General features: G+C 28.3%; 1 protein-coding gene across 3 annotated transcripts in view; it reads right to left on the bottom strand.

The window, feature by feature from the left end:
- Brat (tripartite motif-containing protein brain tumor) overlaps nt 1-14874 on the bottom strand; it is a 136830-nt gene that overhangs the window by 49255 nt on the left and 72701 nt on the right. For 2 of the 3 annotated variants that reach the window (XM_074253263.1, XM_074253262.1), the window contains exon 2: nt 1491-1655. The exons of the other annotated variant lie outside the window; for it this stretch is intronic. The gene's annotated coding sequence lies outside the window, so the exon portion shown is untranslated. The remainder of the gene's footprint in view (nt 1-1490; nt 1656-14874) is intronic. 3 annotated transcript variants of the gene reach the window in all.

The raw sequence follows: 14874 nt of genomic DNA, 5'->3' as shown, positions 1-14874 counted from the left end.
GCTTTTAATTTTTTTCTAAACAATGAAGATTTTCGAAAAAAAACGCTTTGCTATATAAAAGATTTTTTAATTATCTATTAAATATCAGAGTATTATTTTTTTTTTTTTTTTTCAAAATTTTCATTGGTTCAAAAGAAAAACATAAAATTGCAATTAGCTTTATCATCACGAGTGCAACAAGAATAGTACCGTTTCTCGCTGTTATTGCGACGCGAGAAAAAGATGGGATCGGCGATTAAGAACATAAGAATTCAAAATGAAACTTTTCCAAAAAAAAATTTGAATAAATCCAAACTAAATTTACCGCTGTTTGTCATTCGAAATGACAAAATAAGCGATTTTGTGTTTTTAAATAAATATATTCAAGAAAAATTCTAAAGTTTGCATTTCTACTCAATACAAATGTTTGGAAAAGTAGTCACGTAATAGTAGGGCGAGAAAACGAAGGGATAGAAAAATATTTTAAGTTTTTTCAATCGATAATTATAGCAAATTTTCCTTTTATTCGAAATTTTGTTTTATGAAAATGTATAAATACCAGATAAAAGTAAAAAAATGATGAATCACGCTAATTCTGTTTGCAAGTTCATTATTTTTTTAGCGTCCCCATTTTTTCCCCTTCGCTTAAATAAAATATTTTTCCATCTATTGTTAAGCAGCCACTAATACGTTTAAAACATAAAGTAACTTGTAGTGTTCTTAGTCAGTAATCGAAGAATTAGTCATGTTTTTAAATTATTCGAGTACTTTAAACTATTCAAGTTGTTTGAACTATTTCGGAGGTTCAGAGTATTCGAGCAATTCAAATTATTAAAATTTTTCATTGTTATTCCAATTAAAATTGCTGTTTAATTCAAATATTTGCAAACTTTTAATCGAATGTGAGAAATTACACTATGAATTCTAACAGATATTAAAAAGTTACAAAAACATTTGATTTTAATCTCTAAAAAACATAAAAAAAAAACAAGCTTGTCTTTAATTAATTCAAGAGAACAATTTCTAGTTGGATTCTTCTGTTTGCAAAAAATTCGCGCGTAAAATCAATAAATAAATAAAAACAAAAGAATTAAAAACTAAAATAAATAATTAAGTCAATAATTCGAATTGCACGGCCTTGAAAGTGAAGTAAATAACAAAACACTTTGTTAATTAAATATTAAATCAACTATGTAAGCTAAAACATAAATTGCTTTTTTTCTGGATTACTTGACCCCGTCAACCATCTAGTAATTAACTAATTAGATCATAATTCATAATAATCTTGTGGTAGATTATAATTAAGTTTATTTACAACAGATAATTTGAAACAAGATATCCAAAACAGCTCGTTAATTTTAAATAATGAAAATTTTGAAAACAATTTTGTTTAGTTAAATAATTCAATGCAAGTGTGTTATTAAACAATAAATTGCAATTAATTAACTAATTTTCCGGACATTTATCGGAGTTAGACAAACACGAGGGTATAAAGTATCATATTATCTTACCTCGTTACTTTCTTTATTTTAACAACGATTTTTCTCCTCCTCTTTTTTATTATTAATTATTTATCAATTCTAGGGCCGTTAAAGTTCGTTAAAGTTGATAGACACAATAGTCGTGGATAGTATCAGTGGTGTATAGCCGGTTATAGAGGTAAAGTGGACACTCACCTGTAACAAAAAATAAAACAATCATCAATCATTGATCACTCGTAATTTGTAATTAGTAATTAGTAATTAGTATAAGCTGAAAAATTCATTAAATGATATGTCTTCACTTTAAAGAGCTATTATAATTGTTTAATTTTAAATAATTGCTAATTACAGACCGTTATTATAGATATAAGTATAAATAACAATTAAAAAGCAATGAAGTTGAGTTAATGCATCCGCGTGAGAGCAATTAATGGTATTACACGTGTGGTAATAAATTTTCACGACTGACTTGTCGATATAACTTGTTAAAAACTTATGTATAATATATGTATTATATGTGCGTACACACTAAAATTAAATACATAGTAATGTACGTGCATTTGTAATTGTATTGCTAGTTAATTGCGTAGCTATGTTTAATGGGATTTAAATGTATCAGTTTAGCTAATAAAGTATGTTTTATAGTGGCTAATATTTTAATTAAACAGCTTTACTCTATAACTTTGCAATTAGCTGCACAGAAAAAAAAATTTCTTGACTAGAGAACAAAATTCTTGGCTCAAGAAAATTTTTTTGACTTAAATAACTTTTTTTGGATCAAGATATGGATTTTCTAAAGCTAAAGAATTAATTTTGGTGAAACAAGTGAAATTTCTTGTGTCAAAAAAAAATTTTTTTTTTCATTCAAGAACATAATTAGGAAGAAAAATATTTTCTTGGCTCAAGTGAACCTTTTTTTCTGTGTGGCTAATATTTTAATTAAACATCTTTACTCTATAACTTTGCGATTAGCTGTATACATCCTCTGTAAAATAAGTTTATTTCTGTTAAGTTTATGGTGTAAAAATTTCAGTGTGAAAATGTTTCAGAAATATTGTACACGATAATCTCAATATGCATTAACAGTATGATGTATATGCACTGCGATATTTTTAATTATCTACCTTTAAATACATACTGAATGTGAGCTCTTGTCAATTTCTTTTTCAATTAAAATTCATTGTTTCAGATTAAAGTTAATTTTTTAATTAAAATTTAATCTAAATAATTGAAAAATTGATAGAACTTTTTCACATAGAATTAAATTTCCAATAAAAGTTTCTCATCATTTTTTTCAATGTCGCGTATTTTGATAATAATTTTAATCGCTAATCTTTTAAAATCATCTTGTTAATGCATTGAATTTTTCTACGGAATAAATTACTGAAAGCTTCCTCTGCCTAGAAGGCATCAAAAATAACATAAAATATACTTCTAAGAGCTTTAGACGTAAAATATAAAAAATAGTGTAATTTATATTAAAAATTCTCTCGTCTATAAAGTGCACCTACATAATCGTTATCATTATTTTATTTTTTTATTTTTCTAATCTTTTTATAAAAGTATCATCCATCAAAAGATGAAAATAGAAAACTGTCAGAGTATTTCGGTTTATTGTAAGCGTTCATGGGGTAACTGGATATTACTTTCATGAAAATTTATAGAAAGTTATTTTTATTAAATTAAATTTTTTTGTTTAATAAATCGATGGTAGTATAGTGAGTAAACACGATATCTCGATTAACGGAAGTCGGGTGAGACTTCCGGCGTAATGGATACCGCGACTCTAGCCTGCCATCAACTGCATCCATACGACTACCAACAACTATACGACGACATAGTTTACTGATGATATCAAGTAGCATATCAGTTAAGTTTTATTGTGTAGACAAAATTTATTTTTCAGAACTGCCACGTTAATTATTACTGAGTACATTAAGATATCAATTACTTTCAATACACACAAAAAAAGGTTCACTTGAGCCAAGAAAATATTTTTCTTCCTAATTATTTTCTTAAGCGAAAAAAAAAATTTTTTTTTGACACAAGAAATTTCACTTGTTCCAACAAAATTAATTCTTTTGCTTTAACAAATACGTATCTTGATCCAAGAAAATTTTTTCAAGTCAAGAAAATCTTCTTAGTTCGAGAAAATTCAGCCTCTTGCTCCAAAAAATTTAGTTCTGGATAAAAGTAAATTTTCTTGTTTTGAAAAAATTTCTCTCTTGCACCAAAAAATTAAATATCTCGATAGAAGTAAATTTTCATTAATATTTTTATTGATTAAAATATCAAACAGGAAGATCAAATAATATTGAATCATTTTTTTTCATTCAATATGTATAATTGCACGCTAAAATAACATAAAATGGGTATCAAAAATTCAAGAGAAAAATTTTCTCAAGGTGAGACAATTTTTTTCTCAGCTAAAGTAGGTAGCGCTGCTTCCCTAAAGTATCTAAAAATCTTGATCAAATATAAAAATTTATTGTATCAAGTATTTATGATAATTTGAATTAAGAAAAAATTACTTCTACCAAGAATAGAATTTCAAGAAAAATTTTTACTACGGCCAACACAACTTCGGTCTTCCTTCCGGCACCCGAAAATTTTCTTGAGCCAAGAATTTTGTTCTCCAATCAAGAAATTTTTCTTTCTGTTTAAATTTAACAATACTAATAATAATAATAATTGTTATTATCATTTTAATATGTTGTCATGAAAAGACGTCATATGTTTTGTATTTAAATGCGTACTAAAGGTTTGAATACAAAAGCCGGTACAAAAAAGCCGTTATGCAATCATAAAAGTCGAAAAGTCGTTCGAAAAGTCGTCTCACGGTTCAACATATATTTTCTTACGCATTAAATTTAATATTACACACAATGTATTACCATATATGTATAAGAGTGAGCGAGAATATCACTTATATTATATATACATATATTATGAGTGTTAGCTTGGGAAAACTCGTAAGTAATTACCAAAGTTGCCGAGCCTGAAATTACTTGAAGTAAACACATTTGAGTGGCGTGTGTTTGCTAATTGCCAGTATAATAAAATGGTAACCGTTGTCGTCCCAGTAGTTGCAGTATTTGCTTTCGTACACAGTAACTGCACAATAACTTCACTTTACTGCATAGTAGTCTGTCGCAAATGTGGGAAAAAATGAACATAAAACTCACAAAGCTACAACACAGATGGTGTGCTTGTCCGTCCGTCGCACTAACCGACCAAAAAAAAAACCATTCCAAAAGAAAATGATAATATCATTGTTATTATTATTATTATTATTATTTATATAGAAAAGACAGTTGTTTGAATAAGTCCGACAGTTTGGTTAAAACCAGTATTAATCCATTTATATTGTTTTACCACTTGCCTTTGTATCACATTAACAGAGCGCGGACTTTGAGCATGTATGAGTTGCAGAAACGCACAACTAGCTTTGTAGATTATGCTGTTAAATATTTGGGAAGAAAAGAGCAAATGTTGTCGCATGTAAACGGCAATTTGTCAGCTGATGGAATTCAATCAATGAAAATTCAAATCAAAAGTTATCCAATCTAGATTGCAGGACTAGAGATAAGAGACTAGAGACTAAAGTGTATTCACCAAATTGTCATCATTCTGACACTAGTATTTCCGCCGGAATTTGATTAGTAAAGTTTGTTATACTTTGGTAACAACTATAATCCAAAGTTTTGACCGCATCGGTCAAGTTTCTGACCGTAAAGAGAATGAAACGTAGGAGATTGAACGTTAGTCACAAGGGAATAGAAGGAAGTCCGGTAAGGTACAGTATAACTAGCTCCGAGTTTAGTATTAGACCTAGTGTGTGTATAAAAAGTTAAACTGGCTTATATTATACAATATCTAATAGTGGATTATACTTTGGAGAAGCAGAAACTAAACTAAAACTGACAATGATAACCTCTATTTCGCAGATACTCCTGCACTGGAAGGGGACTAATAGACGGTGGTGCACAATGCACACAGCACATAACACATAACACACTGCTCTACACAGAATGCGAAGAACAAAGCTACTTCTACGTAAACACTTGGTGTGTATTGTGACAGAAGTGGCTGAGGTTGATGCTAATGCTGATGCTGATGCTGTTTCTGGTTCCCGGAACGGGAGTAACTTTTGACGGAAAGGACACAAACAGGATGGAGAACTGAGGTCTGAGGTCTTCCGGATGTGGGATGTGGAGAAGAACCCGGAGGCAATAGCTAGTGTGTTTGTTGGACGTTTTCAAGTGCCTAAACAGTTTTCCCTGGATCCGTTTGAGGATTTCCTACTCCCGTAGTCGTAGTCGGCTCTCATTCCGCAGTTGAGTGCGTTGTTCTCTTGCACGTTAAAATGACCCTATGCATTGAGTGTATATGTGCCTATATAGATATATCTATGTCTATATATTTATACCTGAAGATAAACCGAAAGGAAAAGAGGAAATAGTTGATAGAGCTGATGATAATGAGAACCCTTGAAGCAAAGTAGTCCAGAGAGTCAGAGTCTCGTCGTCTACAGTTCGCCTATCAACAAGACCTGACATGCCTGACGGATATAGGTACCCTGTTCAATCTCTCTTCACCTCCTCTAGTATCAACCCTCAACCCTTCAACGGCTAGGCGTTTACTCCGAGCTTAACGAGCATCCACCAAAGTACTTGGCGACGATCACCACCACCACTCTAAGTCGATGTGTAGTTATTATAGTGCTAGTGGATGACTCTGGCATGAATTTCCGTACTCAGAGAAAACGCCTCGAGAGACACAACCCAAATGCTACAGATATAAGATTTCATCAGATTCCTTTTTAGTTAAATATTATTTTTAACTCTTCTCTTACTTCTACTTATACTTTTAAGCGTATATACAGATATAGAGTTGCGCTATCAAGACTATTATATGTTATATATTATATACAGACATATACATGCACCGAGACTAGAGACTAGAGACGGCGACACAAACTTTTGGATAAGTAAATTGTCCAAAGTTTATAGTGAGATACTTGTGTTATCTGTTAACATTAAGTAATCAACACAATTAAAACGTTTGCACAACTTTTTAATGACAACAAACTTTAATTATTTTATTATTTGTTGTTGTATATTTTAAAGTTTTGTTGAGTATTGAAACAAAGTAAAATTTATAATTTTACTGAGATTTTTGAATTTATTATTATAACAACTCGGAAATTTAAAGTTTAGTTCAATTTTGTTCTTTGAGAAAAGTAATTATTAATAAAGATTCCGGCGATAAATTCATGTTTAATTAAATGTTTAGTTAATTTAAGTTAACTTAAACTTTTAATTATTGCACGCTTTAAAGATATACTTTTAGTTTCTATCTTTACTTGGAATTAAAAACAGACTTTTCTTTTGTAGTATTTAATGGGTTGGAAAAAACGGGATTTAGAAGTGACATTTGAATTTAAAATTTGACAACTGAAAAATTCACTAAAGACAGTCCTAAAAAAATTGTAATTTTTATTTAAATAATCATTGATTTTAGTTGCAATAATTAAGACACTGATTAAAAAATTCACTCAATTTAAGAAAAATTTTTTTAATTTTTTTAAAATTCTTAAATCAAGTAAAATTTATTCAAACTTTTGATTAAAAAATTTTTCTTCTCAATTTAAAACTTAAAAAAATATTTTTAAATAATATTCTTTACTCAAAAACTTTTTTTTCACTGTATTAACTTTTTTATGAGCTAAAAAGTAAAAATTCTAAGCATGAATTTTTGCAAAGACTCTCAATAAAAAAATTTTTATTTAACAATAAAGCTCCAGTCGTACAACAATAGTAGAAAAATAAAAGACGAAATGTGAGTGAGCTTTCGCATAAAATGTCAGGAGGTTTCTGAAGTATAACTGAAAGTTCCATTAGATAACGTAGTTTATCGACTTTGAGGCTTTCCTTCTCACGCGAACACGTGTGTATGCAATAACAATATTTCACACGTAAGTACACTTATACAGTCTCCATACTATACCACGATACCACGGCGTAGCATAGTTATCTATAGCACTGCTGGCACACTGCTATATATCTACATACATATATATGTATTTATATTTATAAGTATATATACGTAGATTTACATGTTCTAGAAACCCCTTGTTGGATCTCGGTTGGGTCTTTAACTTCCTGCAGTGATACCGTCGACGATTTAGACTTCCTTCTATGTCGCAATGACTCGATTCACGTCAGATCACGTCAGAAGGGGAGAAAAAATATAAACATATACTATGTTTTTTTTTTAAAGATAACAATACGTACACAGAAAGAAAAAATTTTTGACTAGAAAACAAAATTCTTGGCTCAAGAAAAATTTTCGGGTGCCTGAAGGAAGACCGAAGTTGTGTTGGCCGAAGTAAAAATTTTTCTTGAAATTCCATTCTTGATGGAAGTAATGTTTTCTTAATTCAAATTACCATAAATACTTGATACAATAAATTTTAATATTTGATCAGAATTTTTAGATACTTCAGGAAGCAGCGCCACTTACTTTAGCTGAGAAAAAAATTTTCTCACCTTGAAAAAATTGTTCACTTAAATTTTTGATACCCATTTTATGTTATTTTAGCATGCAATTATACATATTGAATGAAAAAAAATGATTTAATATTATTTGATCTACCTGTTTGATATTTTAATCAATAAAAATATTAATGAAAATTTGCTTTTATCGAGATATTTAATTTTTTTGGAGCAAGAGAGAAATTTTCTCAAGACAAGAAAATTTACTTCTATCAAAAACTAAATTTTTTGGAGCAAGAGGCTAAATTTTCTCAAATCAAGAAGAGTTTCTTGACTTAAAAAAATTTTCTTGGATCAAGATACGTATTTTTTAAAACAAGAGAAATAATTTTGTTGAAATAAGTGAAATTTCTTGTGTCAAAAAAAAATTTTTTATTTTGCTCAAAAAAATAATTAGGAAGAAAAATATTTTCTTGGCTCAACTGAACCTTTTTTTCTGTGTATGTTTAGTTTCATTTGGTTTTGTTCAATTAAAAGAATACGTAGAAGTTTATTGCATTTATGTAGAAAAGTGTGTTTAAATAGAAGAAATGTGTGTTGTTGTTGTTGTGTGAGACGAGACAGTTAACCTGTCGCGAAAATGATTCGTATTCCCGGTGCATGCGCCTCCGGAAGCTTTATGACGGTAAAAGTTTATAAATTCACCTCATCGGAGTAGAGATGAACAACTCCGGGGTATAAAATAATGTATGTAGGTACCCTGAGGGAAAATACTGATGGTTATAAATTCGCGTGGAATAGTTGTGAAATAGAAAACTAAACTAAACTCGGACACTTCTTTATAGATCTATCGCCGATCGTTGATAAATAAATGTCGTTGGTATTGAAGTATAACAGTGAGAAGGTTACCGCATCAAAAGGACATGATACTACATTGGAGGAAGAAGTGATGGAAAAAGTTGTAATAAAAATATAAATATAAATTTATATATGTATACATAATACATGTGAAATGAAATAAAATAAAATAAAAAAAAATTGAAAAGAAAAGATATATAAAAGTGTAAAAGACGTATGGTAAAGTCGAAGTTTGCATTGAATCCATGATATATACTTTTATCACCTCTCTCTATTCTACTCTCTTTTATTCGTCGAGTCGATTTTTCTCAAACTCACATTTCTGAAAAAACCTTTTGACGAATCTCAATGTCCTCGAGACACTTTTCCAATTCTATACCATTTTTTTATTATTTTTATTTTTCATTTCTTTAACTAAAATCGGAAATAGAAATCAACTGTAAGAAAAATTTCAGATAATTTATCGTTATTTTTTATTGATTGAAATAATTTTTCTTTTTTTCAATGACAACTTTTAATCTTTCACAAAAAAAATGAAACATTAATAATTGCAGCATTAAATACATACTGTAATTTTTAATCTTACACAGTAATAATTTTTTTGCAATATTTAGGAAGCAAATTTTTCAGTATTGAAAGTATAAATCGAATGTAATGAAATATAAAAATATTATGCCCTTTAAAAATGGTAATTTTCTTCTTCTAAAGATTTATGTCTTTTTAAAACGATAATAATTATCAGTGCTAAAAAAAATGCAAAAATTAAAATACTGAATAAGATAATTTATAATTTACTTTATCTTTTAAACTTTAAGTCAAAATCTTGCCCTCTTAAGATATTTTTAATTTTTATAAACTGAAATAAATTATAGTTAAAGGGTGCGCACTTCAGAATATTCGAAACTCCAAAACTTTAATTAAATTACAGATAAGATTTTTCTTACGAAAAAAAAAAATCTTTTTTTTTGGTAACTTGAACTTGACGTGTTAAATGTAAAAACTGTTAATTTGTCGGCGGAAAAAGTAAAACTAAAAAATGAGCATTTAGAAATAAAAGTTTGTGAAAATAAAACTAAAACAGTTAGAAGGGTGGAAAATATAGGTGAAGAGGTACTTTTTATTTTTTATTTATTTATTTTTTTTTTTTTTTCAGTATTATCATCATCATACATGCACATATGTACGTGTACATGAGCATATATCACAGCACAGGTATACTTAGTGTATGGAGAATATAAATTATATGACAAATACACAACTCCGTGGTACATTCACTCTCTCTCTCTCTCTCTCTCTCTCTCTCTCTCTCTCTCTCTCTCTCTCTCTCTCTCTCTCTCTCTCAGAGTGCTCATATGATCTGAATATACACATGTACTCGCAATTATAAAGCAATTGACGCAAATTAGTAGCCATTCAAGGAATGACAGGGTGTCCTCTTTTGTGCTCGCACTTTTGCGTTTCTCACGGCTGGTGAATTATTAAACGGTAGGAGGTCGTGACAGCTGCTACTATGATTCAATTTTTCTTATAAAACGTTAATTAAAAATATATATGTATAAAGAAAAATATTAATTATATTCTAAAACAAATTTTGTTCAATCAAAAAAAATTCAAAGCTTTTGAGCATGTTGAATTCGATAAATAAAATTCAATTTGTACTTTAAATATATCAGCAACAATTCCACTTTAATTTTAATATAACAGAATATAGTTCAATTTAATAATAATAGGACGAAAAATTATTTGGGTCAATTCAATATCCAATTAATTCTTCTTTCAAATAATATTCATTTTATTTTGTCCTATCAGAGGCTTACTTATAAAATTGTCAACTGCAACTAAACAGTAGTCGAAAAAAAAAAAAGAAAAAACTCTCGAATCGGCAAATCGAATTAAGCCAAGGTTACACCTGCCTTTTTTTGGAAGTTATTTACGTGCCCCTGGCGCCAGATGCCTTGCAAAGATACACTACGCAAGTATGACGTAATATATAGCTGTAGATATAGATATATATGAAAAAGTAAGAGTGTATGAAATCCACGCACAGTAGTTTTGCTTGCTTAGGCTTTTGATCTGCTCTCGCGTCCTTGGTGGTTCTCTGACGTTACCACAGACGATGAAATACCGAGACCTCAGACCAAGTTCGGCATCATGCCTTAGATTACTTCATGCCCCTATATTTCTTCACTTAGTCTACGATATTTTATCCACACGCACATATAACCGATATTATTTTATTTTTTTAGTCTTTAGTTACGCGTATGCTATAAATAGTTTGATGATCAATTTAATGAATAGAAATTTTACAGTAAAATTTTTTTCAACAATTAAGTTATTTAGAATATTAAAAAAAAAAATTTACAAGCCTACAAATTTATTCTATTTTTCAATGAAAATTTAATCAATTAAAAAGTAGCTCAACTTTGAACTTTAAACTTTAGTCGTAACAAGCAATGTATATTTTGAAAAACAAAAACAAAATTTCACATGACAATTTTGGTTAATTAATTTTAAATCTTTTTTATCAGTCGATTACAAATTTGACTCTCAATTATTGTGTTTATTATATTGTTTAGGCGAACTTTTATTACATAGGAAGAAAAATTTCTTGATTGGAGAATAAAATTCTTGGTTCAAGAAATTTTTCGGGTGCCTGAAGGAAGACCGAAGTTGTGTTGGCCGAAGTAAAAATTTTTCTTGAAAATCCATTCTTGATGGAAGTAATTTTTTCTTAATTCAAACTACCATAAATACTTGATACAATAAATTTTTATATTTGATCAAGATTTTTAGATACTTTAGGAAGCAGCGCCACCTACTTCAACTGAGAAAAAAATTTTCTCATCTTGAGAAAATTTCCCTCTTGAATATTTGATATCCATTTTATTTTATTTTAGCGTGCAATTACACATATTGAATGAAAAAAAATGATTGAATATTATTTGATCTTTCCATTTGACATGTTAATCAATAAAAATTTTAATGAAAATTTACTTCTATCGAGATATTTAATTTTTTGGAGCAAGAGAGAAATTTTCTCAAGACAAGGAAGATTTTCTTGAGTTAAATAAATTTTCTTGGATCAAAATACGTATTTTTTAAAGCAAGAGAATTAATTTTGTTGAAAAAAGTGTAATTTGTTGTGTCAAAAAAATTTTTTCTTTCGTTCAAGTTAATAATTAGGGAGAAAAATATCTTCTTGGCAAGTGAACCTTTTTTTCTGTCCATAAAAATGCGATTTTAAATTTTCAGGTAAGAGTAAAACCCAAATACAATGTTAACAATTGGCGCTTACGGCATCGCATGCAAAAATGAATGCTTGATACTTAAATAACCATTACTAGGATTGTAATTATGACTATGATTGTTATAAGTATGAAATAAGTTTCAGCATTAACGCATGCATTTATTAAAATAGTTTTAGACTAATTAAAATGGTAATTAAATTGGTGGGAGATTAAACTCAGCGGCAATACGTCCAGAGGGAAATCCAGTGAATTTTAGGGCTAATGGGGCACGTGAATCTTTTGGAGAATAACAAGAGAGATAATAAATACGACGTTGAACACGTTGAGATAAGATACCAAAGAGACGAGCTAGAAGAGAGAAAGAGAGAAGGAGAATAAAGTAATTCGCTTTACTTTAATGATAGAAATGAAATTTATCGTCTAATTAAAGAACGAATGAAGCGTTGCCTCGGTAAATTTATTCGACGACATAACTCCGGCTTACATTGCCAATTAAATACATGACTAATTTTGTAATTACATCCAAATGTTTTAATTATCTCAATGTTTTTATTAGTCTATTAATTTCAATCAAAATCAAATCGTTCTACGAGTATCTTCACTTTTAATATCAAGGAATAATAATTTCATTTGTTTAAATAAAAAAGATGAATCACGAATAGAACGTTAAAGAATTTCACGAGACGGAAACGTTAATGCGCGTTTGCTGAATGACAAAAGAGATTATCTTTTTATCCCCGGGATTTTCTTTTCTTTTTATTTTTATTAACATTTTTTTAATCTTTTTTCGTTTTAGCTGTCATCGTCTTCACAAGCTATTTCCATTCTATAGTCGTTGAATGGGCAACTCTGCTGACTGGAGTGTCTTGGTATCGCTACACCCAGGTCTCTTCCATTCAGTATAGTTGAAAGTAAAGAGACCAAACGATATGACGATGATTCAAGTCGCAAACTGATTATAAGATTACATATACGTCTTTCTTCAGTCATAACGCCGACTAGACACTATCATATTATTTTCGTTTTCATTGTTATTATGTAAAAAAATAAAATGACAATGACTATTCAGTGTGTAAAAGCACTTTTTTATGCTACAATCATTTGTATAAGTTATTATTCTCTTTAAATTGAAATGTTATATTTTTTGCCGTTTATAGAGATATTTTATTCAATTGTTTGTATTAACTTACATTATTTTATATTAATTGTTGCAAGACTATTATTCGGTTTTCATGAATTAACGTAATAGTATCTTTCGCTAATTTATGCTTTTTTAGAATTCTGGTAACTTGAATGAGATTGTATTCAAATCATTAAAATTAAATTTAAACATAAACTACTTAATGTAAATGTTGCAATTTTTCTTTACAATAAAAAAGTTTAATTAATGACGTCTGTAAAAAATATGAAAAGATAATTAAATTTTTTTTAATAATAATAAAAAAAAAAAAAAAAAACAACTTTAAAAATTTTAATCTCAAATTCGTTTCTTTGAAAATTAATTTTAGATGAAAATAATAATTGATCAAAAATTGAATTTTTATTAAATATTTAATAGTATACATTTTTTTTATGCAAAAAATAATTAGAAAAAACAACGAGTAATAATGATATGGATACAACAATTAGGTGGAAAGAAAAGGACATTAACCCAAATGAAAACACGATCTTGATGGTACATGAAGTTACAAAATCTTTAACGCAGAGTAAGATAATGAGGCAAAAAAAGATTTTTTTTTTTTCTTTAATGAAAGTTGAATAAAAGTGGTTTTTAAACATTGCGTAACACTACATGAGCAAGACAATAACGGTGCAAGAAAGTTTTGCTTTATTCTTTAATGTAAGTGTGCATATGCATATGCACTCGGAAAATATACGCTCTAAAAATAATGAATATATTAATTATTTTAATTCTCTGTTAACAAGCTTAAATAAAAAAAAAATTCTTCAAGATACTACTAGTGGTTTTTAGTCTAGCAAACAACAAAACATGTTATTCTACTCAGTTAATTTAGTAAATAATTAGTTACTTTTGGCTAATTTTCATTTATTATTCACTACATTAAAAAATGTTTTTTAGGGATTGGTTTTATTTTTCCATTTTGAATTATTCAAAAATAAATTATTATTGCGGAAATATTTTCAAAAATTACATTTATAATTTATCAAACTCTTCACATGTAAAGTAAAAAAAATTTTTTTTATTTATTTGGTTAAAAATTGTCGAATACTGGGTAATTTTGTTAATTTTAATTTAATTAATTTAATTGGTTTCATGTAAAAAAATTTTTTCCATATTAATTGATAAAATATTTGTTTTATCAGTCTGTTGGAAATTTTTAACAATTATTTCTTTCAATAAAGCATCGATAATTAAATTATATTCCTTGTTTTACTAACTAGTACGCAACTTTTAATCATAAAAAAAATGTCGGGTGAAATGTTGTCAGTGCTATTTTAATCTGTACATAATTAAAGATACTTGATTGATAAAACATTTAACTCTGCCGGAAATAACAGATAAATAAATTTTTATCAACAACACAAAATAAACAAACTTTCTAATTATCATTTTTTTTTTTCGACTAAAAAATAGTACTAGTTTTAACCCCGTAGAAAAATTATGAACATATACGTATAATAGCGTAAAATAATAAACAAATGAAGAAAGGTTACAAAAAGGCAAGCTGGGTTATGGTGCATTTGATAATATGGTAGTTAAACAGCGATAATGATTCCAAATACGTAAACGGTGCATAGTTCACTAACGATTAGTAGCTGTATTATTTGTATGTTATATATATATTTATG

Source organism: Cotesia typhae, unplaced genomic scaffold (genome assembly GCF_013202065.1).
Source record: "Cotesia typhae breed Kobodo isofemale line unplaced genomic scaffold, CoteBio_Ctyphae scaffold_13, whole genome shotgun sequence".
NCBI classification, from domain to species: Eukaryota; Metazoa; Arthropoda; class Insecta; order Hymenoptera; family Braconidae; genus Cotesia; species Cotesia typhae.
This window is presented reverse-complemented; position numbering and strand designations above follow the sequence as displayed.